This window comes from Manacus candei, unplaced genomic scaffold (genome assembly GCF_025592945.1).
Source record: "Manacus candei isolate 608988 ecotype Guabito, Panama unplaced genomic scaffold, ASM2559294v1 h1tg000047l, whole genome shotgun sequence".
Classification (NCBI taxonomy): domain Eukaryota; kingdom Metazoa; phylum Chordata; class Aves; order Passeriformes; family Pipridae; genus Manacus; species Manacus candei.
Genome location: NW_026138095.1, coordinates 5,624,366 through 5,650,812, shown reverse-complemented (window position 1 = coordinate 5,650,812; position 26,447 = coordinate 5,624,366). Strand labels below are relative to the sequence as shown.

Sequence of the window (26,447 nt, the reverse complement as noted above, 5' to 3'; positions counted from 1 at the left end):
CTCCAGATTTGGACACTCAGGGGAGGGAGCTGCTCAGCTGCCATTGAATTTCAATTAGGAAATGCTCCCCAGCATCCCCAGGGACTCCTGACCCTCACTCAGCCTCAACTGTTGGGCCCAAAGTCGATGAGTGGTCGGTCAAACTGTGCCCGGGCTGCTCTGGGAGCTCTGAGCATCTCTGCATCCTCACGTCCATGCTAATGCACTCCTTCCCAAGGACCTGTGGAGACGTGGAATGAGCTGCCTTTATTTTACTGAGTCCCTGGAGGAATCTGGGAATGAACTGCATTAAGAAGTTGCTGATGCCTTGTGGGAAATCTCTGAAACACATTTTGTTTGGAATCGATTCTTTATGTGCCCCGTAGCATATTTTCTCTGTCTCTTTTTCTTTTGCGCTGGAATCCTTATGAGAAAAGTTGTTGCCTTTTTTGGGGCATGATTTCCATTACTGTCTCATCTCAGGCCGAATTTCCATGTTTAAGTATATGCTGTTTGAAGCAGCAATTAATGCCAGCTCTATTCCCTAGAAAGAAGAGGTTGGGATTTTTTTTTCTCAGGGAGGATGAGCAGAAAATAAGTGAGAGGCATTTGCTCAAAAATTCTGTTTGCTTGCCTGATGAGGGTGCAAGAGGGATATAAGAGAATGAGGGGAAATCTATTCCATTCCTTGTAGACCCTAGCTAGAAATTTTCTAAACAGGTCTTTTGTTACTCCTCACAATGACCTGAGAGGATTTGAAGCCAAGGCCATGTACTGCAGTATTTAAATATGACAGGAAAAGTGGCATTATTTATTTTACTTCTAATTTCTTTAATTTTTTTTTTACAACATAGACAGCATAGCACAGTAAGTGCATTAGATATTTTGGGACTCTACCATCTCACATTTCAATGCTGTCATCTCAGCTTGTCAGCAAAACAGTGTTATAATAAGAGTGAGCCAAGAATATTGGTCAGGATCCAGGGCACTACCTGAACCTATCAATGATTCTATGAATCCTTCCTTTTTCATGTGACTACAAACTCCACAGATATGGCCAGACAAGCTCTGTCTTCAATTACACATGAGCAAGTATCTTTTCCTTAGATTATATTTTGAATTACTGCCAGAAAATATTAGTCCTCTTCAGTGTAATGTGTGAGAGGAATCAAGTGCACACAGCCCACAGCAGTGTTTATGTGTCATCAGAACATCGAAACTGGGGCAGTGGTTTGAGAGCTCTGGGCCTGGCCAGCTCTTCTCAAGGGCTGATCAGGAAAATTAAATTACAGTTAGATTACAGAATCAGTAAGATACACTTAAAGCTGGGCAAAACCCCCACCATTTTAAACTTGCATTTCAGAGGTGAAACACTGTGATCCCTTCCAACCAAGCCATTCTATGATTCTATGATAATGACTATAGAGTGACACAGAAGACTGTGATTTCTTAAATTTTTTTCTTTTAAGGGTAACAATGACCACTGAGTAAAATAATAGCAATCTCATTACAGAGTTAGACATGTGCATAGATTTCTGAAAATGAAAGGAAAATTCCCTTGCACAAAACACACAAAAGAATAACAATAATTTTTTAATGATGGAAATTATATTTTAGGATTACATTCCAGTCTTAAATACCACTGGATAATGTCAGTGATCTGGGACTGTGTGTAATTAAAAGGCAAAAGATCTTTGCCTTCACTGATGGTTATTAGAGCAAATCCCAGGTGGTAGCAAGAGTAACAACATTTGGTACTTTGTAACTGGGAAGTCTAATAAAGAACTGGTTTATCCTGCATTTACAACACAGTTTCATAAAGCTGAAATCTCTAGTAGCTTTATGTTTGTTCAAACATACCACCTGATATTTAAAGGTGTGTCTTTAGGACTAAGCTGCCTCTGTTGCCTAATACTGTGTGATAGCTCCCATTGGAGCTACTACTGAAACAAGATCTTTTTCTAAAATAAATGAAGAAAAATGCATAAAAGACATTAAAGCATATGAAGCTAAACAGTTATTATTGTTGGAGTATTACCTGTATAGGTGATTGCCCAGGATTGCCTTCATTTTGAGGATGCTCAGTACTCTAAATGTTATTTTGTGTTTAATAACAAATGCCTAAAGCCACTGGGGGACCCATTTGTTCAGCTACTGCAGTGATTTTTCACCCCATCCTGGTTTTATAAGGAATCTGTTTAGACAGACTGAAGTATAGCAGTGCCAAGTTCAGAAAACTCCTATTTTCCAGAAGTTACATATAATCCCTTTTTAGCCACTGAATTTCAGTTTTCACTGAGCACTTATGCTAAAAATATTCACTGTTTTCAAAACATTCCATTGCAAAAGTGCAAATGACAATTTTGAATCTTTCATTCGCAATTAAGCTGAGCTTTTAATTTCAGCTTTTTAAAAGGCTGCAGTGACTGGAAATATTCATTTATACATATATGTCAGAGCCTTTCCAGAACAGGGAAAGTGCAAGGACCTCATCACCTATAATCTACATTTCAGAGTTAAAATAAGCACTCCACTGGTATTGAGAATGTACTAATAATGTAATATTTTGAAAACATTTTTTTCATTAACGGGAAGGCAGATTTTTGTAGAAACAAAAATACAGGTGAAAAAATAGTGCATCATTAAAAAAAATATTGTAAAACATCAGGAAAAAAATTCACTTGTGGTTTCAGAGCACAAAGGGGATGACGAGGGTGAATGAGGGAAGAGTGGCAGAGGGTGGCTGAGTCACAGCCACAGCCACCCGGGGCCACCCCTGTGCCATCTCCTGCTGTAAAGAGCTGCCAGATTTCTATATTTGGGTCTTCTTTTCCCTTTTCAGATGTTTAGGAGGTTTTTTTTTAGCTTCCTTCAGTAAGCTCAGTACTTTCTGTAGTAAGCACAAACCCTGGCCTGTGTTGTTGGGGCTGCTCTGCTGCTCGATCCAGCCAGGAGGAGCAGCCCAGGAGCAATTCCTTGCTTTACTTTGATACATGGGCCAAACAACTGGGAAATCTCTGCTCAGCACTAGATCTTCAAATGGTCTGGGCTGTGGCTGATATGCTCAAACTTTGTCTTGCTCTCACCAGTATGAGTTACCCGGTCAGAGAAGGCAAGTCTGAGCCCAGAAGGTCCAACCTGTGTGACTGCCACAGCTGAGCACCAAAGTGCTGCCTCGTTCAGGGGGTTGCTGAACACCATCTAATTCTGGGCAATCCCAGATCAGCTGAAAACCCCCAAATCACATCACTTCTTCATACCTTCCTCCTCTCTCTGGATGTACAAAGTAAGGCAGCAGCCCAGTGAAGATCTCCCTTTGCACAGAGTTGGTGCTTCACACTCTTATAATTACTTGGAAGGATTATTAACTCTTCTACACTCCTACCACGTGGCATTGCCTTTTCTCCATTGACATCACTACAAATGTTTTTCCAAAATTGAAGTGTGAAAACTGTAGAAATGCATTCTCTTCTACTCTCCTACCGTGTGGCACTGCCTTTTCTTTATTGACATTACTACAGATTTTCGCACAAAAATTGAAGTATAGGATTTGTAGGAACGTTTTAATGACTTCGAAGCAAAGCATCTTCCTCAAAAAATCCCTGGGATTTTCCATGCATCATGTGCCAAACATGGCCAAGGACCTGCTTGTGGTTTTTACTGCTTCTGTATTGCTTCACAAAGCACATCAGCCTGTTGTTGGGCAAATCCTCCAGCACTCTCACTTTCAGCTGGCTCCAAATTTCCCATGCAGTGGAATGTATTCCAGACCAGCACAGCTGCATTACACTGAGAAAAATTACACCTCAATTATTTTTATCCTTTCAGTCTGCTTTTTACTACCTTTTGATGTGATTCATGCTTTTATTTTGTTTTTACATCTTCAGGTATTTTCTTTGCCACGACTGATTTAATCTGCTATTTTAGAAAAATACAATGGCAACATGATTTTTAAGGTTACACAAAACTACAGTGAGAAGCCAGAAACAAGAGACCAGAAAGAAAACAAATTACTATCACACTTTAGAGTCCTGAATCCTACTTTCAGTCAGAAGCACTAAGGCAAGCAATGAGTGGCTTATTTTTGTCAAATAAGTGTTTTGGAGCAGGTCTTCACAGAAGAACAGTTTAAAGATTTTTACTGATTATTTATGATAAATGTTTAGTGATTTTTATCTCAGCAGGAAATTCACTCTAACAGTTACTGTAGCACAAGGTAAAATAATATTACAGTCTGCTGACATTAATTTATCTAGATTATTCTAATGATCTTATATTTTTATTGGTACACTGGATTGCAAAAAATGCAGTATAATTTAATTTTTACCATCATATGTGGAGAAATCACTGGAGGCATTAAAATGATGAAAGAAGAGTTATGCTAATACCACAAAAAAGGATGCAAAAATGATTTATGTTACTTTCTTCTCCTATTTGCAGTTCATTAAGTCACTGTCTTCTTGTAATGACCAAGTGAAAATTAAAGTACTTCAGAGAAGAACTTTAGGTTCAAGCATCATTAGAGGAAGAGAAATGGGTTCTTTGATGAACTTGACTGCAGAAATCTATAGAGCACAACTTAATCAGACTGCACATTGATCTCTGATGCTAGAAGGCAGACCTATGATAGAACAAATCTTTTAATGCATATTTTTCCTTTAAAAAGTAGCATATGATGCATGAGAATGATTTATTTTTTATATACTTCAAGTTTATAAGGTAGAAGGGTACACTGCACTTGCTTTTTTACTCACTGGAAACTGAAATATAGAAAAAAATAGATACCTATAAGGTTATGTATTTCTTTTTACTCTCTGTATTAGGTAGGATCTATGACTCCAGGAAATGGCCTATTGTTCCTTAACTAATGAACTCCCCATTCACTCAAAAAGCATAATTTACATTCCTTTGAAACCTGAACTGTGAGTTACAGTGAGTAGATAACTGTAGATGGTAAAAATATCTCCCACCTATTTGCTGTCTCTCTTCCAAGAAGATTTTTTTTAACAGCTTAATTAGATGGTAGATTGAATTCCACTCAGAAACTTGAAATGCCTCTGATTTTGTAAGGTTCCTGCAAGGCTGTAAGACACAGAATCTGATCTCTGGAAAGAATAATCTGGGGTTGCCCGACACACTGTGGTGCAGTGATTCTGCTCCAACAACTTCTGTCAGTGTTCAGGAGAAAAATGCCTACCTCTAAATTCCAAAAGGAATACAGAAAGTTAGAATGTGAATCTAAAAGGCTTAAAAGGGTTTTCTTTTCACTTCTATTGCACTAACAAAGATTAACACCACTTCCCTTTCTAAAACTTTCTGTGATTATAGGTCATAACTTATGCCTCATATTTAACACAGGGTGGTAGCTCACAGGTTTATAGACACTTCCTCTCAGAAGGATCCCATTCATTTCTAAAAAAATGGAATCCTAGGGCCATATTTCACACCTTCCACTTCTTTGTTGTACTTAGAAAAATAAGATGTGCTAAACCAGCAGTAACAGAATTTAACATGTTTAAATTTCTTTTGGAGTTCAGAGGTTAAGCCTCTTGGAAATTCTTGGCATTACTCCAGTTCACTTCTTTTTTGTTGTTCTGGCTGTGGATATGGAAGCTGGAGCCAAATGCATCCCTCCCACATGTCACTGTAAAACAGCTGTCCCAGGACAGGCTGGAGCTTTCTGAGCCTCCAGTAGTTTGTTGTGGTTATGTGTCACTCTCAAGAATCTTCCTTCAGTTGTCATCTCAGAGGAAAACCCCTCCAGCACTTAAAGCTACCTCTAAAAGATATTCCTCATTTTCTCCTATGAAACTGTTGTTGCTGGTCAGATAAACTCACAAGAAATTAAATAACCACTTCTCAAATTACCAACTCCTTTTTTGCTTTCAACTTCTCCAGTTCCCACTATTTTATTTGTTGCTGAACATGCTTATTTGACAGAGCAATCCCTTCTCAGCGTAAACCAATACTGCCTCAGCAGCAAAGCTGATATAGGTATTAAATATAGGATGATGGAGATAATTTTTAATCAGGTTAATGTGCTTTAATTACTGCAAATTAGATTTTATTTCTCTAAGCAAGCAAACGGAATTATTTGGGCTATTTAAAACATGAACTCTTTAAACAGTCCAAGTCCTTTAGAAAAGAGATAAGCATTTTCAAAATAGTACATCTTTGTTCTGATGTGACAGCAACTTTAGGCCTTGAGAAGCATTTTTATGAGAAAATAGGTCTCACAAACCCCACAAAATGAAATTTAATGCTCATTGATATCAAGCCTCCTAAAACGGTAAAGAAACAAAGATTAGGCATGAAAAAAATAGCAAAAGTGACCTACTCATAGGAAAAAATCTGTTCTTAAAACAGTAAATCCTGCCTGGGAACCCCTCTTTCTTCTTTTCAGGGGATTAAGCACTGTAAGCAGCACAAAACCCCCTGTCCTGCAGTTGGATTCCCTTGACTGGATCCCTGCACTTCTGCAACCTCTTTAACTGTACCTGAGCTCAGGAAATGCACTCCCCAGGACAGATTTTTGTGCCAGCAAAGCCACATTTAATGAGCAAAGTGGATTTATCCAGAATCACCTCAACAGCTGCAATTTCAGACAACGTGAAAACACTTTGCAAAAGACATCACTGATCTGCCAGTGACACATTTTACCCAGATATATCCTATGCTTAGTCTTTTTTGTCCAAATTAGATGTTGGAATGGTTATCCAAAGCTTGCCTAAATGTAAAACTAAGTCTGCCCTGAATTTCAAGCCAAGGGGCACATAAAAGACATGAAAACCAAATCCCAAGTGGGATGGGTTTGTGTGACTGAAGGCATGACAAACACCTTCTTACAGAAATCAGATGGAAAGGTTTCATGTCTTGATAAGATGAAATCTTAACCTGTGGCAAGCAAGACTTTGTTTTCCAGCTCAAGTAACAATAAGCCTTTCTTTTCATGCATTCTGCTTCCTTTTGTATATGAAAGCAACAGATAAGCACTCTGAAGGTACAGAAAACAGGATGACCCAGCAGCTTTCCTCACTGCTCAAGACTCTTCTGGACTTACAAATATTTGGCACAGCACTTTGCTAACTGAACCTTTGCAATATAAATAAGATGGGAGCAGAGAAGACTTTAAAGCTCTCGTATCATTCAAAACAAACGTGTAAAATAGAAGTGCAGAGATGGAGATAAAGTGATTTATAAACTGAGAAATGACTCTTCAAATATTTAATTTTTGCCTGGATTCTGATAACCAGCAGTATTGCCCTTGATCCCCATCTTTCCCTCCCTCTGCCTTTTCTTTGGTTTTTTGGGAATAAAGTAGAAGATTCTATGAAAACCTTTCCTTTTCCAGTAAGTCTGAGGATATGAAAACTTCAGAAAACTCTTCCTACTTTCTGTGTAGACCACCTCAGAAAGTGAATTTCCAAGGGGCAGAAACGCTCTGCACCACAGTAGAGCAGTTTTCTGCTATTAAGGGATTGTAGGGAGGGTCTGGGCCTTTGCTGGGTGTTGGTGCTGTTGTGGACAACTGGACTAGAGAAGCAGGGTTGGCTGGCATCACACAGTTACTGAGGGGAAAGAAGCAGCAAATACCCAGGAGGCCCAATGAGAATCTCTGGCAAACTGAACATACTTTTTTATTTTTACTTTGGCAATGATGCGTCGAGGAGTATCTGGAGCACTTCATACCTGGGCAGAGGAGCATGTGAAATCAATAGACAGACTCTAAGAGTGTATCATGGACCTCTTGTATGTTCTCTGTCAAGTAGGTTTAAATATTAAACCTTTCACTATCTCGGGAGAAAGAACTCTCTGCTTTACAATCCCTCTCTGTGATCCTGGGATTCTATTTCACTGCTGTGAGTGACAATGACAAAGCTTCCCACTGTCCTCCCTCCTCCTTCCCTCCTCACGCTCTGTTTGCAGCTCTCTTAACATTTCCCACATCGTTTTGTTAACAGATTTTTCTGAATGGTGTTCACGATCGACTGAATTTAAAAGAACACAATATTTCTATTGCATAATAAAAGAGAGGATAATTTTTATAGGTTTTATATGTTAGGTAATCAGCTTCACAGATGATCAAAGATTAACTTTAAATGGATGCTGCTAAGAAAGATCTTCAGTCTTAAATCAGCTTTTCTGCTTTAAACCTTTCTCTTTAATCCTCAGCTTCAAGTAATTTTATAAATAGATAAAATTGGAAAATCTTTTAAAGTACAGAAGTATAATATAATCAGATGAGCCTCAATGCTATCTTTTATTTTCTTGCAATAACTGTAAGAAAGCATAAATAGTTTGTCTTCTTATAAGCTGCACTGTGCATCAGCAATGACATCAAATTATTAATAAACAAAATCTGGATCATTTTAAAAAAAAACAAACAAAATCAACAGAAGTCCCTTCCCAGTTATGTAACATTCCAGAGATGTTTCTGTGTCAGGATTTAAGCCCAGGCTGGACAGGAACAGCAGCACCTCCCAGCACACGTGTGCAGCTCAGGGACTGCAGTGACCACATCCCCCTGCACAGTGCTGAGGGGTTTGTACCTGGCCCAGGGGCTGGAGGGTGGGCTGGCCAAGATAACCAGTGGCACCACCTTGTATGCAGCATAAACACTTCTGCAGTTGCATAAATATCAGCCAAATGAAGGCTAAAAGGTTTTTTTTTCTGAGAAGATGGTTTGTCCTGTTTACTTTTTTCCCTTTTATTCCGACGTTAGGGGCTAAAGTAATCTTATTTTTGCTATTTAATACCTAATTATCTTGTTTCAAACTAATAGTCTTCTCTGCCATTATCCTTAGGGGAGAGGGATGGTAAAATTTGTTCCCCTATCTTTGCTGACTATGTTAAGGTAGGATGGAAATGCCCATTTGACCCAGCCTAAGTGAAACTCAACACTTACATCTACAGGAGATGAATCCCACTTTAGGAACCAGATCATTAACTCAGTTGCACTGGTATAAATCTGGAGCACTTTGAGCTGTGTTGCTCAGTTTATGCTGTGTGACCCGAGCCAATCCCCACCTCAGCACGCTTCAATCAGCTCAAAACACACAGCTTAGGAAGGAAAGTTTTAAACCAGATTTGATAGGAAAACACTCCCTAAGATCCTTGCCAATCGGTGCAGTTTCATACTCACAATAATGAATAATAGAAGTAAAAAGAGTAACTTGCTATCGCTGCTGCTGCAAAAAAACCCACATAAAGTTAGAGAAACTGATTGTGAGAAGTGGTGTTACAGGAAAGAAAAGTAACCAGGATTTGGAAAATATTTTATGCCAGTTTTAATTACTTTTAGCTTTGCTGACAGCAAGTAAAAGGTAAACAGTTCTCAAATTAAATTGTCGTCTCTAAAACCACTATATTCTTGTACATCAAATTGGGAGATCTGATTTTACTGGTATTTAAATTGGGTTTGCAGAGATATTACCCCACTATTTTCAGTGAAGTTACTCCTGATTTGTAGAGTGTAAGAAACAACACAATCCTATGCTCTTTGTTTTGACAGTATGCATATTTTTCCATGCAATTTAAATAATCAGATCCCCTTTTCCTCCTTATGCATTGGTCACATCTCATGAAGTTGGTAAATACTTCACAACTCCAGTAAACAGCAGAGGAGGCGTTTGGAAGTAAAACTACACATACTCATTAAAAAGCCAGAGCATAAAAAACTCCCAGATCTGCAGGGCAGCAGTAATATCCACAGACAAACTCTACATTTGTATTCAGCAATAAAAATAAAACCAGATAGAAACTGTCACACCCTGTGCTATGCAGGCTAGACCTGCAAAATCAAACTTGAAAGAAATGCATAGGGGTGGTTATAAACTGTTTCTGGAACGTCATTAATAAAACCAAAAATTGCCCAGGAAAATGCTAGAGAGCCCACTTAAACATTTTAGGCTAAAACATTTAAGATGAATGTTACAAGCCCCGTGTTAGCAGGAAGAACAAATAAAGTAGGGGTGTTAGAAATTTCTGATTGAAAAATAAATGCAGTGTGTTGTTTATCTCAGACACTGACATGTACCAACATGTTTATGAAGATTCCTCCTCTTGCAGCATGTATTGATTGATACAGTGGGAGAGCAAATAAATATTTTAACTGAATATTTTTAATCTCATGTAATAACAATGTTAAGGAGCATCACTGACAAGGAAAGCAAAGGAACAGGGGATTCCTCTCAAGGCCGTAGTGGTTTTTGTATTCTTTGGGTACAGGTGCTTTGGGTACACCAGAAAAAACAGATCAGTTTGCAAGACTTCCTCAGGATGTTCCTCCCAGAACATTTTGTCCAGCTCAGTTTTGAGACTCAAGCATGAAGATCATCTACTGTTCCACATGGGAGACTCTCTCACAGTCTAGTAGCTCTCACTGTTGGGAAGTTTTTCCTGATATTCAGCTTCATTTTCTATTTATTTCTTCCCATATCCCCAGTAATATGATTCTTACAGCTCAGCAGTGTAATCCAGGATCAGAGCCTTAGTCTTTCCTTGTACAATTTTACTGCCTTCCTATAATTTACAACCTGCAAAATTCTCTAAGGAGCTACTCAAGTGGGTCATTGGAGAAGAAGAGACATTTCAATGTCTTGGGACTGTTACCTGAGGCTGGATAATCTGGGATACATTACTCCTCTGAGTCAGGATACAGTGACAGACACAGGATCTGCTGTCCTGTCTCTAGAACCCTGCCCACAGGTAGCATGAATTTTTTTGTTATAACACACATCTAGGGCTAAATTGGACTTTGGTTCCCCTTTTCTGAGCTGTAGGTGAACATCCCAGAAACAAACCCATTAAGCAGCAGTACTTGGAGCTGCTGGGATAGCTCCAAGCTGACAAGTAACACTTCATTTGACTTAAACCTGAATCAGCATTTGAAACAAGCTCGGGTGGTCAGAAAGTTTTAAATTCCCCCTCCTAGCTTTTGGTGTGGGCATTTTTCTTTATCCTGTCCCATCCATCCAGCCTCAACTGATGGAATCCACAGAAACAATAAAGGTGCCGTGGCAGGTACTTTAATTTATTGCTGGTGTTTGAATTGCATCTTGATGGTGCAGAATATGTTGGACTATAAGGAAACACAAACAGAAGCAAAATGGTAGCAATTATTCATTCTGCTGCCAAGGTATAGAAATGAGGCATTAAAAACAAACAAAGAGCTGTAAAGATTCTTTTGCAAAACCAATATGTTTTTCTGAAGTTCTGTGTTATCAGGAAGACAATCCCACTTGCTGCTTCCACTGGTGACTAAGCAGGTCTGCACCATGTCACACTGGTCTCCATGATCCTCCTCTGCCCACTGTTTTTATCCTTTCCCTGAACAACAAAGTCTTCCTTAATAGAAAACTCGATTAATTATTAATGTTAGTGTTTATATTAGTAAATAAAAATGGAAATCTGGTCTCCTCTTTTCAGACCTAACATTTTTAGCCAAACACTAAACCCCTAGTACTCTAGCACTTTATTCATTAAAGTTTAATATGGTTCCAGTGCATGTTTCAAACATTCTTTACTCAGCCATACTAAAAAAGCAAATAGGATAGAAAAGTTAAAAATGATCCCATAAAAATCTAGTCTTTTTTAAACAAAAATCAAAGAAAATGTCAGTGAAGATGAGCTACACTTTTTGCTTATCAAATTTAGAGAGGGTTTGATTTTAACCCAGCAAGACTTAGTCCTGTTTGACGTGGACAATTTGGTTTAGGGCCAATTCCTAACTGATGGTATAAGCCTGAGAAAGAAAAATCTACAGATTCATCCAGACAAAATATTGTCACTCGCCTTTTCCCCACTCCAAACCCGTGTGCTTCATCAGCAGTTTATTTCCTGCCGAATCTTCTCAACACTGCAGTGATTCTTTGCTGTAAAACCCTACAACCAGGTTTGGGGATGCATCCTTTTCCCTCTCCCATTTTCCCCTCAGAAAAATATTGCCAGGAGGCATCAACACTCTTGAGAGCAATAAACAGTATCACTGCTTTGATGCCTGTGTTTTCCAGCTCGGAGGAGCAGGTGCAACCTGCAAACAATGCTGCTATTTCTGGGCAAGTCACAGTGCTTGCTCTGCCTCAGTTGTGTTATCACCACTAATTTGCTTCCAAGATGCAGCAGGAAAACAGAAGGAGCAGGCAGAGCTGAGAAAGATTTGCTTCTATTTTAACCCTCCTAAGAAGGTAGATTAGCCCAGTTTAGGAATTTCTGAGGCACATCCAAGATGAGCATCTCAAAAGGTCCTCCTATCAAAAACCCCAGTCATTCATAAAGTTTCAGGTTCAGAAGAGATTAAAGGACAGGCCCTGTGTTCTTTACTTGTGAGAGAGAGTGGGAAAAAGGCTTTTTCTCTTGTATTTCCCTCTTTTAGCCATGACTCCAAAAGAGACAATGTGACCCTTAGATTTTATTCAGGCTACCCAGGGTATGTCTGTGTTGTTTCCAGGTGAGAACCCTCCCAGAATATCAAACTAAAACTTCTAGGTGTTCTTTTGCTTTGTCCAAAGAGTAGTTATGGGAATCAAATTAGGACAAGCAGCAGCTTATTTAAGGAGCCTGACCGCAGGGCTATTTGTGAAAACTGCCCAAATATTGCTGTATCTCTGTAAATCTCCATTATACAAGCCTTGAACCTTGCTTTAATTTTTGATGATGTGTTTGTGGTCTGCACAAAGCAGCTGCTCACTGTTTGTGTTTCTGTTGTGCCTGGGGACTGCTAACATGGATTGGGCATCACCGCTATTAGCCAGGTGCTATGAAATATGTAAAGCTATTTCCCAAAGAGACTGCTTCCATCATCCTAATTTTTTTGTTTTTTTAAACAACTGTTAAAATGCTTCCTGTAGCTGTCTGCCATCTCAGCTCACTCTGGAAATGCATTTCTCAAACTGATGCTTGAGACAGCTTTAAGGGATGCCAGCAGAGTGCAGATGAGCACAAAGAGCAGTGGACAAAGGGCACAAAATTGAAAACTACTTTTGCTTCTATTACTATAAATCTGGAGTAATCCTAATGTCTGTACTGCAGGCACTGATGTGTATATGATTTCACCCTCTAGTGCTTTTGGTTCTTTGCTTTGCTCCCCTTTCCTTCTTGAACACATCAGCCCAGACTCTGGCCAGCAATACTGCTAGTGAGAATATTGTGACTTTACAGCACTGCAAAAACTGAGATCATGACTAAATTCAACTTTTTTTTTTAAATGGGTTTTTATTTTGGATACTCTGTAATTATATACAGAAGGTATACCTGTACAAATGCATAGGAGAGCATCCCAATATAAATATACACCAAAAATAACCTTGATAAAAACAGACTAGCTTTCTGAGGAACTAGAGATAAAAAAAAAAAAAAAATATATAAATGATGCTATGGCTAAAACACATGGCTGAGTATAGGTAGCTTTTCAAACCAGTTATTAGAAATGAAGTCTTTGCAAACACCTGCTTGGCTGTTTGCAGAACACATCATAAAGAGTCTGATCCGAGTTCAGATGAAACTGGAAGGGCTGCACAGGCGACACACAGCCAGTTCCAGTGACAAAAAACCATTTCCATAGGAGGCCACGAGACAAATCAAACTGTAGACATTTTTACATGCAGAATTCCAATTAATTCTGCTCTTTATGGAAGAAAACCTCGTTTCTAAAATGGACAAAAATAAGAATATTCAGCTGATGCCTATCTGTCATGAGAATGGCAAAACCCAGGGTGCCAGACCCACGGCTTCAGCTCGTCACTACCCTCCAGGTGTTGGCTGTTTCACCATTCTAAGACTTTCCAGAACTACCTGGAAAGTTTTACAGTGCCAAACTTATACAGTGGTGGCTTTTATTTTTCCAATTCATCTCTGAAAAGTTCCCAGCAGTCTTGATTTCTCCCCTTTCCTTCTCTTTTTTTTTTTTTCCTGCCATCATCACACGTACTGTGGCAGCTGTGTGGTGTGTAAACTCATGGCTTTATTTCTGATTTTTTATATAGGGCTGTCAGAACAAATCTGCTCAGGAAGGCAGTGATTTGCCACTAGTGTCTCAAGGCATGCCCTTGGCTCTTAAGTTTTTACAGTGGCATCTCCCTTTTCCTTTATAAATATGAGAAACTGTATTGGCTTGATGGGATTATAAGAAGCTGGTCATGCAGGGAAAAAGGGATCCTTTCACCAGGACAGTTCTTACAGTCTATTAGGATGGGCTCAGCTGCCATGGTGAGATGTCTGAAGAAGTACTTGAGAACACAGTGGTAATAAGAAATACATCTTGAATGTCCATCTGTGCAGGTGGGAAGTGTGTTCTCAGCACCTGACTCTTGGATTGTGTTACATCCTCAGCTGTGGGACCTGGGAAGGTCCTGTGTGGACACAGGGACTGAGAATGGGATGGAAGGTTTACAAGGGGGTTATACCCACTAACCAGTACCTGTGGAGATCTGCTCTGGCAGTGGGAAACTGTGCTGCCCTTAGGTGGCTGGGCATGATGAGAGATGAGCAGGTGTGTTCCAGCTCTCAAAAGGCAAGGAGATAAGGGTAAGCCTCTTGTAAACTCGTGGTGCTGGGTCTGTAAACTCCACTGAAAACGGATGAAATGAAGGAAAAAAGGACAATCACAGTGCAGATGTATTTTCCCTTGAGCTTCTCCTGATGTTTCTTCACACAGCAGATAAAGATGCAGCCTCAATGAAACCTGAATTCTGGGTAAAGGGTGGATAACAGCTCCCTTTTCCCAAATCTATCTGTCTACTGCTGCTTTTCCATAATTTCCCCTCTGTTTTGCCTAAGACCTCCTTTGCATCGTTCTGCTTTCAAGGCCAGAGTTCTAAAAGCCGAATTGCTGACTGGGGAATAGTTTGCCTTTTGCAGATTTGTGTCGTGTCTTTAACCTTGATCCCAGATGAAGACAAGCAGAAACAGCCCCTGCAGGGACTGTTTAAAGTGCATCTCCCTGCACCTGGCACAGGGTCCACACTGTGCTGTGCTGGAGTGGTTTGGGATTACATAATGCAAATGCTCTGCAAAGGCTGCACAGGTGGAGCAGGACACTTTCATATAAAAGTTTTATACGAGGCTGCTCTGCTAGTGAAGCCTCTGCCTTGAGAAACCATTGCAAATGCTCAAGTACAATTCTCCACACAACCAGAATACTTCCATTAGGTTCTTCTGTCACCATGTCTGGACACTTAAAATAGCTTTCTCTGTAGTTATCTGAAAACCCATACTGTCTTTGCTGTTTGTCTGCATTTCCCTGCACTACATCTGTTCTCTAGATTTCTTTACAACTTTCTCACATGAAATATAAACATGAGGAATGTGAAATATAAACACAGCCCAGACATTCTTCCCTTTCTTTTATGGTCCCACTTTCCCTAGTCTGGAACATGTCTCCTCTAGAACAACATATTTATTACTGACACATCTTTCATCATATTTAATACAGAAAACTCCAAATCTGTCCTGTTATGAAATTACAGTATCAACATGGCAATTTTTAAATGGGATAAAGTGGGTATGTGGGAATGTGCATAAGGTTCACCAATTTTAGACTGGAATAAAAGGAAAAAGTTTAAAAAGGACAGAATATGCTGTTAGAAATGCCTGTATTTCCTTGAAGACTTGTTTGCAGCTGTCCCTGATCAGCTAATCAGTCAGTTGTCTACCAAAAAGAAGCTGAGCATAAGACAATGCAGTCAGTGGTAGGATGAACAGAGAAGTGGAACAGGTTCTCATGGGAATACTCTAAAAACACAGATTTCTGGCATTGAAGACAGCTGTGAGAAAATAGGTTTGGTTTGTGAATGTTCAACAAAGCTGAAGTCTGTCAGCTCAGTGATGTGACATGTTTAACCCAAACACTTCTAAATGTATCTGCACTGGGAATTTTTTAGCATTGTACTAATTCAATGAACAATGTAAACTTGTAGTGTCAGAGTAAAACTGTAGCTATATATGCATGGACTTACACACTACATGTCTATAGGGATTTCAAATAGGCTTAACTCATGGGGTTTTATTTTTTTTCTAATTAGTCACGTTCAGCCTGTACTTTAACAGTTCTTCCCTGAATTTTAGAGAAGTTAAATGGTTCTGACTCCTTCTGACCCTGAAATACAGTCAGAATACTTTTCATTTCTGAATGGAGTCCTGGGCAGAAACATCCCCCAGTATCTTTTGAAACATTTACATTCTTTTGACAGGACTATTATTGATTTCCTAATCTTGTTAAAAAGAGGGCAGTGGCACAACAGTCATGTGGAAACATCCTGTTTCACAAGTCAGCAAAGATGTTCAGTTTGTGTCACATTAGGCGTGGATATATTGCAGGAAAATTTCAATTCTACTCAAAGTCTGTAATACTGAGCAAAGCACTTTATTGAATTGCATTCAAGGCTAACTATGAGGTGTTTCTGGGTCATGTCCTGCTATTTCATTATTCATTTGAAAAATGCACTGAAATAAATGCAATAATCTGTATAAGGGGGGGAAAAAAGATAGTTTGGGTCTAACATACACCATTAATCTTCTGCAAATCAAAATATGGTACAGTTAATGGAGTTTATATTAATGTTGGACCCACCCTTTCAAAATATGCCCAGAGGAGTAGTTCTCCTAACACATATTATCAGTGATGCCAAGTGTGCGTGGCAACCATAATCAAAGTAAAATAGAATATGCATATATTTTCCAGAAATTTCAAGAGCACACAGGCATTGCTGCCCTGACCATCAAAAGCTGCTCCTTCCTTTCATTTCCCTGGCACGTGAACAAATTACCATTTTCAGAAGTGCTGACCTTTCAGCAGCATCCATTGTTCTGAAGTCATAGGTGTTTAAAAGAGTATTTATCAGTCTTTTCTCAAATTCAGGACCCAATCCCACAAACACTGATGCAGGAAGGCTTGTGGGATGAGTCACACGTGCAAACACAAAGCAACAAGCCTCTGCTCCATTGTCCAACTAATTATATTTCACAGCATGAAACAAGCACATTTTGACAGGTGCAAATGTCCACCTCACCCAGGTGGAAGATGAGGCCCTTCAGAGAAATGTTACCTTACAGGTAATTGAGAGTAACTGTATTTGCAATATGTCTCTCTCCTGACAGAATAAGGAGTGACAAGATTTCCTTGCAAGACTTCCAGAAGTCAGTTCTAATGAAGAAATGGAAGAAAAACTTGTGCCATTGACCTTCTGCAGGACGTAAATGAACTCAAAATGCACTGCAAGTATTTAAACTGTGAAGTGAAGAAAGAGGAAAGATGAAACAAAAGAGAAGAGCAGCCTTGACTCCTGCAGTGAAGCACAAACACTGCTCCAATTAAGCTCTACACTCTGAATTTCTGCACCTAGCTGCTCTGGGCTTCAGAAGGACGTCTGTGCTTTCTCTCAAACTCCAGGCTGTGCTTCATAGGCACCTTCTGACTCCCACCACTGAGAGACTGCTATGAATGTGCATGGAAGAATGAATAAAACAACAGTATTTAGTCTGTAAAATATGACAATCTCATCTATCTTGTGGGATGCCTGGTTGTTGGATCCTTCTTACCTCCTGCTCCACCTGTGCAGGTTCCACCCCTCTGCCGACTCATCCCGTTGCAAAGACATTCCAGCCTGGCTGATCCCACAGCTCCAGCCCCAGCTCCCATCCAGGCACATTCCCTGCCATGTCAGCTGTCACACCAGCACCTGGAACACTTTGACAGTGACAATTGTTCTGCTAAGATGAGGCCTGGCATTTATCCTTTGAGGGGACTTCGTGGGAACACTGCAAAGCCCTCTGGTGAGTTTTAAAACCCATCCACCTACACACTGTAAGCAATTAATACTTAATCATCATAATCTGCTTGTAAAAAAGGTAAATACTGTCATTTTCACTTTCTATAATCCATCCTAAACCACTTCAGTGCTTTTAGATGCCACCTAAGCAGCTCTGGAAAATCTGGGCTTAGCCTGAGACAGAGAATTCCCTCCAAGGTAAGCAGACAGGTCTCTTCACCTCCGAGTTGCTGGCTGCAAAACACTTTGGAATTTATGCTCTCTAGCCAGGGTAGGTACCAAATACAGACCCTGATGTCTGCTGTGATTGTTCCCTCTATTTCCCAAATATGGTGTAGGAAAATCTGGGTCAAACTAGATGTAAAATGCTCTTTTCCAAATTACACACCATGTAAACGAGTGGAACTCCCACTTGCATCAAAAGGAGTTATGTTCACCTAAGCAAAGCTGTAATTTGGTTCCTCCGATCCCAACTACTCATTTCTTTAGCAGCATCTTTTTAGAGAAAAATACTGGTTTGGAACACTGAATGGGAAGCTCACAGTCAAGATCAAACATATTTGAAAACATTAATTTCTCTCTAGTTCACAATCAGGCAGCTTATTTACATAAAAAGTGTAAAATGAGCAATGCACCCATACAGGTTAAAAAAAAAACAGAATAAAACCCAGTTTAAACCGCACAGCAAATCCCTAACCACTTGAAAATCATCTAAAGTAGAACTGCATGATGAATCACCACAAAATTTCCATCTAGAAGAATGGACTTTTTCCTATCTTCCCGTGAAACTCTGACTTTTTACCTCTGAAAGTGCTTTAATGAATCCTATAAACTATTTGCTTGGCAGAAAGCTCTGTAAATGAATCACCAATGATATAGAAAGGGGAAAAGACAATTGTAACATATGCAAAATAACAGAATGAACAGCTTTGGTGCTGCTCAAGTAGAATACATGCAAATGGATGAGGACTGCTGGTGCCACAGCACTCTGGTGATATGGAGACTCTGGGAAGCTTTCCAAGTGCAGTCTGATGTCCCCAGCCTGTCCTAAAGGAGGACAGAGCAGCCTGGGTGACACTCTAACACATTTCTGAGAGATATTACTCGAACATTGAGCTATTTGGGATATTGCTCTTTACAATTAACACAGAAGAGCAGTAATGGCCTGACCAAAGAACTGTAATGAATGGAAATAAAAAAACCCAAACCAACAAACCAAGTGTTATACTGACCAAAATATGTTGTTTTAAAAGAAATTTGTTCTAGGATGAAGTTTCCAAGAAAGTGGAAAATATTCATGGGAGAAAGGCTTGCTTTTCATCGATGACCTTGAATGTCACTGCTGGTTACCCCTGGCAACAGCCAAAGAACAGCTGGGTTTCAATAAGAGGAAAATGCAAGGGAGAGCAAGAACCAACGTTGCCAGTGAGTTTAATTACCCACTTTCATGTTTGGATTAGTAATTGGTTTCTGGGGTGTTGGGTTTTTTTAATGTTTAATCCGTATGGATGGTAATGCCCCGTGCTACTGCTGCTCCTTATGGATGGGTGCCTGTTTTAAGTACAAGAGAGGCTCTGGCAACTTCTGCTCTGCACAGGGCAGCTCCCTCCCTCCCCATTCCAACGTGTGTCACCTCTGGGAGTGGCTGCCAACCCCACTGTGCCATGATCTGCCTTCTCTCAGACACCAGCATCTGACTGCCGGCCAGCACGCTGGAGAGCAGAGTAAAACATCTTGTCTTTCAGGGAACCAGCCAGGAATATATATCAGGAAACCCAGGCAGGGACTGATACCTGGCTTTCCTTTCTTGCCTTCAAGAAATAATCAAATTAATGATCCCATTTCCTGGCAAACCCAGAAACTCTATTAATTTTACTGATGAATCCTAATACGGCGATCGCTGCCAAGAATTTATTTCCGTGTTTGATGTGCGGTGAAGCCAATGTAATTTGAAAATTATAACATTGTAAGGTATGTAGTGACATAGGATTGATTAAAAACGCAATTTAAATGAATCACATGCTTAGTCCCCTGGAAAGATTAGTTATGGCCAGTAAAAAAAGAAAGAGATGAGACTGCAAACAACAAGGTCGTGGGTTGGAGGCAACTGAGCTTCCCCATGGTGGTTTCTCACTGTAATCCACACACACTGTGATGCCTCTAAATCCCTGTGCATGTTTGGGTGAAGGCATTTTTCTTGGATATGAGCAGAATAACATCTAGAGGTGTTCAACCGATTTGCAATAAAATCTAACTCTTCCCATCACTAATTCTACACAGTTACAAGCCCACAAGCATCTTGGTGATCTGCAATCTTCAAATTAATCAGCTTTAAGGAAAGCTGGACTTGTTTGCCCTAAACAATTCAGTCACGTGATTAAAAGGAAACAGGTGTAAGATGCAAGAGTCAGGGAAGGGATTCTACTTTGGGGTTTTGTTTGATCTGCAAAGCCAGCCACCTCATCTGTTGCATTCATTCTCCTTTAGGAAACATTAATCTGCACAGATGGTGAAACCTGGTAATCTCTGCTACCAGCTGCAGAGTGGAATTTTTAATGAAATGGGAATTTGAAGGTTTTCACAGAAAGCACTGGAATCACTCCTATTATTTCCCGTGATGCCCAAATTACTTTGACTGTTATTTGACATCTACTGTACTGTAAATATAACAGTCACAGCCCAAACACAACCATTTTGGAATGGCCTTTGTTGTTTGCCAAAGCCAGATGTTGAAAGCTTTCCAGTCAAAGAGAAATAAGTCATCCACCCTCAGCACATCCACTACAAAAAGGCCTGAGTATTTATAACCTGCTATTTGGACACTTTATTTTACCTTTCTCTTAGATTTAAAATAATTTTACCACGTTTGTAAACCGAAGCGAAGCCAGAGATTAAACACAAAACAAGATTTGTAAAGAAATACGACACTTTGAAAACACACAGTCACCAACAGATTTTCATCCTTGTGATGCAAAGATTTGGGCTGAAGAATGTACTCCAGCACGTAGATTTTTGGGAAAAAAAAACCCCAAACACCAAAAAGAAACTTGATCTAGAAAGGGAATTGTAAAGTTACAGTTTGGAGTAGCATTCCTTACTAAGTCAACCTAGAACAAAGTATATGCATTGTTTAAAAGTCATAACAAGAGAGGCATAAATTTTATCTTGGAATTTAGGATAATAATCTGATTTCTTTATAAGCTTATGATAGCTTTGAGAATAACAGCAATTTCTACTAGAGGATTCCTCTAGTACTTCTTTTTATTACATGAGAATTCCAGTGCCATGAATCAGATTCACTGAGCAGGATTTTACACACGTGCAGGACAGGTGTGAGTCTTCATAATGAAAGCTGATGAATTTGCCTTTCTGCTGTGCAGTTCACTGCAACTTCACCATTAAGCAAGTCTTGCTTCAGGGATTGCAGTACTACGACCTACTATAGGGATAATTAATATATTTAAGGCAGAGGTTTGCATTTGTAAGGGAAATCACAAAGTGTGTGTAAGGGAGCAACCACAAATGGAAATGTGGTTTAAATTTAGAGAACATCCTGAATGAGCCATAATTCCAGTAAGAGACACATTCACAACTGTGAAGGCAGTAGGAAGTTTTCTGCCAGAAGGATCAAATCCTGTGCTAATCCCCAGGTAAGACAAAACTCTCTTCACTGGTGAGATGCAGGAGAATGGAGAAATGAAACAAAACCAATAAAGGGAAAGAAATCATAAAATATACCCAGACACACTTTGTTATTTTTTATAAAAATAAACATTTTTTTTTTTTTTAAAGAATTGATATCTAGGCTCCATTTCTGAGGAGTTTATTAAGGGCTTCTAAATGATCAGTGCATGTCTGAAGGGCAGCAGATTTCTAATTTGTTTCATGGTGAGGAAGGATAATGCAGAACACCTAATTTGGGAGCAGAGATCCAGGCTCTGCTTCTGCCTCACCATCACAGTTACCTCAGATATTGCAGGAAAACCACTGAGCTTCTGGGAATGAAAACTTATCTTGCCTTTCTGTGTCACAAAATAGATGAGTTCAGACAGGGATGAGAGTCAATATTGTTCATTTGACTTCAGTGACTTCAGAGGAAACCATTTCTGGTTTCATCCAGACCTGCTTTGTTCCCAGCAGACCTGACAGAAAAAAACAAGGACCAGGAGGTGCTTTGGAAATTAGACAAATTCAGGGTTAAATTCTGAAGTCTTTGCTATATTGATATGAATACAATCCTATTGTACAGCACTGTAAATATGGTGATGTGAGTGACTACGGATTTTACTCCAGAGGAAAGGGGACTTGGGACTTGTGTTTTACCTGCATTTGCCTGGTGGTTAATCTGGTCAGAACCAAAAGCCCAGAAATTCACAAAATAACCCAAGGGTAAGGTAAATAGTTTTGAAAAGAACCAAGTAAATGATTTGTGTTATGTGTGTGCAGCCTCCATAGCAAAGGTGCCATCAAAGTGTTGGGTCAAATCAAATCAATCAGTTAAAGTGCTATAAAATATGAATGCAGAGGGACTAGATGAGATCTTGATGTGAATAATAAAATAGTCTATAAAGTACCTGAAATAAATCAATTTTCCTTTCATGCAGCAAATACAAAATGCAGTATATTTCATATTAACTGTGGCTGAAGTGAAAATCTATTCAGATGAAGATACAATATTAGAAGTCTAATCTAGTGAAGGACAACATTGCCTTAAGTGATCATTTACTTCACAGAAGTCTAAGAGTCAGAGTTTTAAAACTAATTCAGCCCTTGAGATGCAGATAAACACTTGAAGTGGTTTTGAAAGACATAGACATATCCTGGCACTAAGTTCTGTTGATGAAAATGGGGTTCAGAACATTTGTAAATCTTCATTAGTTATGAAACTATGTTGAAAATATGGCCCCAGGAATCTTACAAAGGTTCCTCTGAAAATTCTGTAATGGAAATGGCTTTATGTTTCAGATTAAAAGAAGGGAATAGCTTTGTTTCTCCTCAAATAGTCTTTACTGTGATATTCATCCCTAGAGTACAGAAAATAATAGAATTTATGTTTTTAAATAAAATGAGCAAGAAACATTTTGGTGGAAAATGCAATAGGGGGAAAAAGCCCCACCAAATCTCTTTCAACCCAAGAACTCCCACTAAAAGCATCTGGCTTTACTGACTGTCCATTAGAAAAGGATTCTTTTAGTTTTATATAATCCATAGGTCAAATTCATGCATGAAAAATGTAACAACTTTGAAAAAAAAAGAAAAAAAGGGAAAACGCATTTACAAAACCAGTCTTGGTTAACTCAAAATGACTTAAAAATTAGAAAAATAATCATCCTACTCTATCTCTTCAAATCTGCTCTCTTTATTATTCTGAGTACATCTGAAAGTATACAATAGATGGCAAAAGCTACCTGATATGTTTACTTCATCATTACAAGACAACAGTAAATGGAGAACAGAGTTTGAGGATTAACCTTTGTGAGAAACAATCCAAATCAGTCTCTGAGAGCTTCTTTCCTAACCTGAAATGGGAACAAACAACTCATTCAATATGTTCACTATCACTGGCCTTAATTCCTGCTGTAAATGTGACACTTGAAATCTTCAGAGCATCTTCAAATGTCACCTGAGGATTTCCTGGGAAGACAGAAAATCCACAGAAACAGTCAGTTACACATTTCCTTATTCAGGAACTGACATCTCCTCTGCACTTCACCCTTTCTGCCCTGTGCAGACACAGCATGGGAATGTTTCCCTGGATGGTGCAGCACAACCCAGGGATGAGCAGTTACCTCGGAGTGTATTCCAGCCACTGCAGATGAAACACATTTTCCTGTGTGTGTCTTTCCTTAGGACACCAGTGTCTGCTCCAAGTCTGCCTTCCCAAGGAGTCAGCACAGACCAGTGCACACATCTGCAGGCATTTCCCAAGGAGCTGCCTTGACATGAACACTCTGGTCACCTCTCTGTGAGGCCAAGGAATGCCACCTCTCCCTCTTTAGCCTTAATTTCAGTGGTTCAGGATTTGCCCTAGATAAACTTAACAGGGCACAATGGATAAAGATATTCAAGGATAGATTTGTGTTTCAGTAATACTGGTGCAAATCCAGAATTATACTGGATTTGTATTTATCTGAGACAAGGATGTAATGTACACAGGGGTTTTTTTATACAATGCTAATGGTTGGTTTTTTGTGTATAAATGAGTACATTTTAGTTTTCCTCAAACACATTGCTCTTGTAGAAATGACTGAAGGACAAAATGAAAGAACCAACCACTACCTGGAACTGCCAACCTTTTCCTGGCGATCACTTTATCTAGGAATTCTGCTTTACAGCATACAGCTTCAAGCTCAGCTAGTTACCAAACTTCCATTACTCCTTTCATATTTTGCTTTCACAGAAGATACTGCCTCAAGGTCTAATTTATAAATGAGAAAGACTACGCCGTAATTCTCAGCAATAAACAGCAAAAACGTCTTTGTGAACCACTGCAAAATACTAAATATTCTTTCCTTTAGACTGTAAGTTTCCTTCCATTGATATTCACAGGAAATTACAGTCTTCTGTGAGGGTTATTGGCCTCTGACTTATTTCTCTGTCATACAGTTCGTGCCAGCAGTTAACTATAGTATCACTTAAGTGTCTGACTTGCACAAATAGCCGTGGTGGTACCTAACAACTATTATAAGTGCCAGTAAGTTGGGGCTGGAAAATAGTAAGTGCAGTTTTATTCACTGCATTTGATAGGAAGCCCCACAGAAATCAGCGCAAGTTGGAATAAAGAAAAATAAAGGAAAAGTCGCGTTAAGTTTTAAAGAAAAATACTCTTCAAGATCATACGGTTTAGTAAATTATTGTTGCTAAAAAAGGCTGTTTGGTTTTAGACAACTCATCATTACAAAAGCAGTGCTATTTGTGTAAGAGAGATTCCCCAGCACTGAAAGTGTTGTGACTCATAAGATTCCTGCGTCTATCCTCCTCCTTCAAGCAGCTAAATGTTCCAGCCTCAGGCATTCTTGTCAGGAAAACTTTGAAGTGCTGGGGAGAGTGGAGGTGAAGATACCACTGAAATGAAAAGAAGAAAAAAAAAAACAATCCAAACCAAAAACCCAACCAAGAAATGAAATCATGAAACACACAAAGGAAGTAGTAGCGGGAGCAAAAAAAGGAGTTGGGAATAAAGGGGGATTCTTGTGGGGTGGGAAGAGGAGGAAAGGACTATCATCAAGAACCTCCACAGCAATGTGAAGAAAGACATTTTGCTGCTTTTATCCCAAGCAATTACTCCGGAACTTATCTCCTGTTAAACTGTATGTGACACAAAGAAAGCCACCCACACTATTAAAAAGGAGAAGGAAACATCTATTTGGTGAACAAAACTTCCCAGTCCTTCCAAGACAAGGCAAAAGCTTTTATTTAATGTTGTGGCTTGTTGAACACAGCTGACGTGTTGCCGAGCTTACAGTAAACAGCTTTTGGGGTTTTTCAAATGCCTCAGCTTTGCTTCAGCGTGTTTAATCACCTGCAAAAGCTGTTTATTGCCTTGTATACTTCCCCCATCATGACCATTATCCTTTAAGTATGAGGCTTTATGGTGAGTCTAAGCAGGCCCGGGTACAAGGCTGTGTGCAAGCACAGATGAAATAAATCCATATGAGGACTATAGACCATGAAAGTAGAAAGATAAGCCATAATAATGCAGGGCAATGATTTCACAGGCACTCCACCGATCCTTTAAAACTCCCCCTTGTTTGCTGAGAGCCATGCTGGCAATCTTGTGAACTGGAAAAGGAAGATGTATGCATTCAAAGACAATTGCCAGGGATCGGGAGAGACAAAGCCAGAAAGGCTCATAAAGGACATTTGTGTGTATTTGCCTTCTGAAGGCTTCAGCTGAGGTGCTTTAAAACAGCTGCAAACATAACAAAAAGTGCACAACACCGAGAAAGTATTTAAATGAGGTAATGTGGTATAGAGCACTTCCTTTAGCAATAGAGAAGGACTACCTGCACTTGTAAAGAACCTTTTCTAAAAGGATAGCAAGACCAGGAGCAAGTAGTCATGCCTTTTTAGAATAAAAGAGTAGTTTTTCTTCCTGCAACAGGCAGAGATAGAAAGATGGTTGAATTCAATGCAAATATCTTTAAAGTTATTTTGCAGGTATTTTTCCTTTGGTCAAGTACATCATAATATCAAGGCAGGCAGCTTCTGGGTTGCTGCTGAGTTCGAGAACAGAGGCACAAAAAGGTGTCCAGTAAAACATCAAACAAAGCAATGGTACTGACACATCTCCCTGTTGCATAAAAAGTCCAGTCTTGCTGCTCTTCTTGTCTTCTCTGTCGCCCTTTGTTAGAGAGAAGATGGGGAAGAAAAGCTAACTAAAAAAATGGAAAAATAAAGCTGACATCAATTGTATACTGAATGCAAAGGCACGGGGCCAAACACATTTCTTTGTCTTTGATGTCCTGAAATATTTCTGCACATAAGGCGTTTTATAGCTATTGACAAGGTGGTTGCCAATTCCTACTCAGTACAAATTATGAATTTACTACTCCCTGAGTGGTTTTTTAAAAAAAATTATTTTCCTTTCAGTTAGAACTTTGGCCGTTGTGTGGCTTTTCCATGCCAGGAAAATTCTAGCACCTACCTTATTTTTCAACCAGGCTAATTCATTAAATTATGGTATTTGACTCGGTAATAATT

The 26,447-nt window shown here is 39.4% G+C and overlaps 1 protein-coding gene and 1 long non-coding RNA gene across 2 annotated transcripts in view; one reads left to right on the top strand and one right to left on the bottom strand.

The window, feature by feature from the left end:
• LOC127475834 (uncharacterized) overlaps positions 1 to 19,494 on the top strand; it is a 103,829-nt gene extending 84,335 nt beyond the window's left edge. Inside the window, exons 2-3 of the long non-coding RNA XR_007906349.1 lie at positions 17,074 to 17,748; positions 18,998 to 19,494. This is a non-coding gene — a long non-coding RNA (uncharacterized LOC127475834). The remainder of the gene's footprint in view (positions 1 to 17,073; positions 17,749 to 18,997) is intronic.
• Positions 1 to 26,447, bottom strand: part of CA10 (carbonic anhydrase 10) — a 185,834-nt gene that overhangs the window by 72,283 nt on the left and 87,104 nt on the right. The window lies entirely within an intron of this gene.